Source organism: Giraffa tippelskirchi, chromosome X (genome assembly GCF_054371585.1).
Source record: "Giraffa tippelskirchi isolate mGirTip1 chromosome X, T2T-mGirTip1v1.2.pri, whole genome shotgun sequence".
NCBI classification, from domain to species: domain Eukaryota; kingdom Metazoa; phylum Chordata; class Mammalia; order Artiodactyla; family Giraffidae; genus Giraffa; species Giraffa tippelskirchi.
The window spans coordinates 54,929,580-54,934,917 of record NC_137289.1 but is presented as its reverse complement, the minus strand read 5'-3'; positions in this window follow the sequence as shown (position 1 = coordinate 54,934,917).

Sequence of the window (5,338 nt, the reverse complement as noted above, 5' to 3'; positions counted from 1 at the left end):
CAGCATACAGCCTTGTCATACTCCTTTCCCAATTTTGAATCAGTCAGTTGTTGCACATAAGATTCTAACTATTGCTGTTGACCTGCATACAGATTTCTCAGGAGACAGGTAGGGTGGTCTAGTATTCCCCTATCTTTAAGCATTTTCCACAGTTTGTTGTGATCCACACAAAGACTTCTGCATAGTCAATGAAGCAGAAGTAGATGTTTTTTCTGGAATTCCTGTGCTTTTTTCTATGATCTGATGGATGTTGGCAATTTGATCTCTGGTTCCTCTGCCTTTTCTAAACCCAGCTTGTACGTCTGAAAGTTCTTGGTTCACATACTGCTGAAGCTTAGCTTGAAGGATTTTTAGCATAACCTTACTAACATGGACAATGAGGGCAATTGTATAGTAGTTTGAACATTCTTTGGAATTGCCCTTCTTTGGGATTGGAATGAAAACTGATTTCCTGTCCTGTGGACACTGCTGAATTTTCCAAATTTGCTGCCACATGAGTGCAGCACTTTAACAGCATCATCTTTTAGGAATTAAAATAGCTCAGCTGGAATTTCATCACCTCCACTAGCTTTGTTTGTAATAATGCTTCTTAAGTCCCAGTTGACTTCACACTCCAGGATGTCTGGCTCTAGGTGAGTGACCACACCATCGTGGTTATCCGGGTCATTAAGACCTTTTTTGTATAGTTTTTCTGTGTATTCTTGCCACCTCTTCTTAATCTCCTCTGCTTCTGTTAGGTCCTTGCTGTTTCTGTCCTTTATTGTGCCCATCCTTGATCTCTCCAATTTTCTTGAAGAGATCTCATTTCTTTCCCATTCTATTGGATAACTATATTTTGTTTAATGATGTTGTTTTCAGCCTAAGGGAAATGGAAATAATTCCACCAAATGGTGGAAAATGAATCATTATTTTTGTTGAAACCATGGGAATGAAAAACTCACTTGGACATTTTATTCTGTGATCGTCCTTAGAAAAATTTTTAATTTATTGGGAATGAATTTGGAAAGATTAATTTGTGTTATTTATATTAATTTTATTGTGGGCAAGAAAGGGTCACCTCAGCAAACCTTGGTTGTCCAACCTTGCACATTTCAAAGAAGGACCTGTGTTGTGACTTTCCCTTGGCTGGTTCCCAGGAATAACTTCTGAGCCCTTGGTATATTCAACCTGATAAGTTTGCTTTTATATGCCTGAGTCCTTGGGCCATGCTGTATATATTTGACCAATTAAGTTTGCCCCAACAATGTGATTCACTGTGAATGCCTGTTTTTGCTCTGGAGGATGGACTAGAATTAGAGTAGCTGTGATCAGCTACTTTACCTCTAATAAAAGCCTCCAAGGATCAAGTGAGATTCTGTGATTGGCACACATAATTTCTGGTAGGATTAGATGTGTCCACATGTGATGCTTCTGGAAAGGGACACTTGGAAGCTTGCACCTACTTACTCCTATGCTTTTTTCCATATGCCTTTTCCCTTTGCTGATTTTAATCTGTGTTCTTTCACTGTAAGAAACCATAACCATGAGTGGAAGCATTTTTATGAGTTATTTGAATCCTTCAAGCGAATCATGAAGTTGGGGGGTGGTCTTGGTGGTGCCCAGAAGAGTTGGAATTAGAAGTAGAATTCTCTAGAATGATCTTAACTCACTGAAACATGGTAATCACATTACTTGGAAAAAGAAAGAAAGGATGACAAATCTTTGATGCTTGAAGAGGTACTGAGTCACCTATTATATGAGACAGCAGCTGTGCTTCAGTCAGTCCCTAAATACACAAGGAAATGGAAAATAATGAGAAACAAACAAAATATACAATTCTTTGGTTAATTTTATCTGTAATGGATAAAATGAAAGTAGAGTGTTGGGGTGGATCCTAGCACTAAGCTCAGAGACCAGCCAGTCTGAGATACAATTACTAGCCTAGAGCTGCTATCAAAGGGAAGAATTGTACTGAAACAACAGGTAGCACATCTTTGACCTCTAGTCACAAAGAAGACATTACAGGTAGCAGGGAGAAGTAAACATGAGAAACTACACAAGTGGGTAGGGTATTAAAGAGTTTTCTCCTTCTGTGGATCAATATCATTAGCTTCCTGAAAAATGGATTGTGATAGTTACTGATGTAGGAACAGATCTCCTTGGTGTTGAATGTTGCAGAATGGAGGAGCGTGTTTGGATTGATTCAGGGCCCACTGCTTACTATTGAACAAATGGCTCTACACCATCCAAACACTCAGCAATTTCTGAGGGGGTAGCTAGCCTGTGGACAGGGTAAAAGCCACTATAAAGCTTGTTTACCTTGAGAAAGGGAATACTTTTCCCCCTCTTTTAAAAGCAAAATGGAATTCTTAGGATGAAGTGGTTGATATGTTGCATATGCATTCTATGCTGAATTGGCTTTACAATGATCAGGAGGTTCAATCACTTAATACATCTCTTACCCAGGTCATGGTAAATGCTTTGATTTAGGGAAACTCTTTCGCATTGTTGCCACATGTAATGTTACAAAATCAAGCAGTGATCCAAGAAGCTGTATCAGATTTATCTCAGCTTTCCTCTATGGGTCTCACAGATGCTAAGAAAATTGGTGTTTCACGTGAGAACAGAGAAAGAAAAGGGGGATAGACAAAGGACTTGCTCCATCAAAGTAGCAATCTTGAAATAGTTGTTAAGGAACAGCATGGGGGCTTCCCAGTTGGTGCTGGTGGTAAAGTATCTGCTTGCCAATGAAAGAGATACAAGAGATGCAGGTTTGATCCCTGGCTTGGGAAGATCCCCTGGAGTAAGAAATGGCACTCCACTCCGGTATTCTTGCTTAGGAAAATCCACGGACAGAGGAACCAAGTGGGCTACAGTCAGCCACGAAGAGTCGGACACAACTGAGCACATACAAGGAATGGGATAAATAAAGTAGCATTGATGAGGTTCAGAGTATTATAATGGGAGGATATGAGGATACAATGGTTGATAGAATTAAGGTCAATGTTTGAATGAAAACTAAATGTTTGAATGGCCTTTAGGTGAAGTGGCTGCGCATCCTTTTCCTGCCTGTATGGTTGAGGATGTATGTCTGCTGGGGAACATGTTATCTTCTTGTATGGGAAAATAGAAGGAATGTAAATTCACCCTTTGACCAGTATTAACTGGATGTGTTAAATGCTATCCTACAGAATTTCCTAAGTCCACCAGTGGACTTAGGAAACATTTGAAACAGTATAGAATATTTGGTGGAAAAAAAATAGACTACCACTTTAATTAATTACATGTTAGAATCTGGATTACTACAACCAACAAATTCTCTCTAAATAGCCTGTGTAGCCAATGAACAGACAGATGGCACCTGGAGACAAATATAGAACTATTAAGGTTTGAATAATGTATCTCATTTAGCATCATCAGTCCAGAAAAGTGAAAAATGCAAGTTAAAAAGGTGATCACTTAGTGATTGATTTTGAACATACTTTTTTTTTCTTGATGCTAATCATGGAAATGAGTCAATTACAATTTTTCTTTATGTGAAAAGGATCTCAATTTACAATTTATTGTATTGCCACATGATTATTTAAATCACTGGCTTAGTTTAATAATTTGATTAGCTGGGTTTTGGACTTGATGCAGGTACAGAGTGCAATGACAATGACACATCGCATTGAGGACGTCATGTTAATATCAGAAATTGAAGAGCAAGATACAACTCACTCAAATGCAATGGTGACACATATGACTAACAAAGACTAGTTGATAAATTCAGCAAATATCCAAGAGACTTTCCTAGTGGTGAATTTCATATGAATAACATGTGTAGGAGCTGTTAAGGGAGCTGATGTGGTTTGTGAAAGAATCCACTGAAGTTTTAACAAGGGAAGAAAAGAAAGTTTTTATTCACTTGCCAAGTGAGAAAAGGGGTCAGACACATAGACTGGTTTTGGCGTTGAAGGGTGGAGGTTTGAGTCTTTTATTGAGATTGAGGGGCAAGGTGCAGGAAAGAGGGAGTGGTCCACAGTTGTCTCTGGGCTGGCTATGTGTTTTTTCTGAGAATCTGTAACTTCATGTCTTCCTTCAGTAATTTTCCATTCCTTGGATGTCTCAAAGAGACTTGATAATGTCCTTTGACAGACACTACTCTATTTTGAACAAAGATATATGGGTTTATAGGAGTCACTGAGACATTCCATAGCTAACTAAAAGGAAAATGCTCTCATTGCCTTTCTCTGGAAATAAGCAAGAAACACAGCACCTGGTTGGGTCTTTTGAATTTTGAATATTCCACCTTTGGGAATACTGCTAGCTCCAATCCATAAAGCCATCTGTAAGAAGGTCATGTTTGAATGGGGACTTAAAAAACACCAGGCTATATCTGAAATGCATAAAAAGCTGAATCAGTGACTTTGAGCCCTTATGATAGACTCTCAGATATGATTTTAGAAATATCTGCAACTTGCACTTATGCAGATTAAAGCTTATGGCAAAGCCCATTAGAGCTGCCCAGCAGTGACTACTAGAAATTTAGACCAGAAAGTTTCCAGACATGGAAATATACTACACACTGTTTGAGAGACAATTATTGATTTACTAATTGGCACTTATCCTGTTATCACATGGTTGGTACCCTATGCATAGCTCTCAGTTGATCAACACATAGCTGTTTGGCTTATGGTTGTCAGTTACAAGGTGGATGGGAAGCATCTTCTTCAGAAGGCTGCTGCTGTATAATGTACTGATGGAAAAGCTCTGATTTAAAAAGATAAAAATAAATCAGCACAATGGGCAGAATCCATGCTCTGTGCTATGCTGGAAGAATTGAATAGCAATAAAATTGCAAAAGTTTGGGTTTATTCTGACACAGTGGTGGGATAGATGGAATAGGGAGGTGGCCAATGGCTTGGCTATATGGTCAGAAAGATGGGTAATGAACAATTGGACTCAAATGATTCCTGTATGCGTCACACGTGGGGGTGCTCAGTCACTCACTCGTGTCTGCTTCTTTGCGACCCCACGGACTATACCTAAAAGGCCCCTTTATCCATGGAGTTTTCAAGGCAAAAATACTGGAGTGAATTTCCATTTCCTTCTCCAGGGAATCTTCCCAACCCAGGGGTGGAACCTGTGTCTCCTGAATTGGCAGGCAGATTCTTTAGCACTGAGCCACCTGGAAATCCCAATATGTCACAGCCATATGGAAATCACTTAGGAATTTAAGAGGCACATTGAAGAATTTCCTTCTCAAATCATAAGGTGACTCTCATGCTGGTCAGAACGGCTGTCATCAAAAGTCTACAAACAATAAATGCTGGAGAGGGTGTGGAGAAAAGGGAACCCTCTTACACTGTTGGTGGAA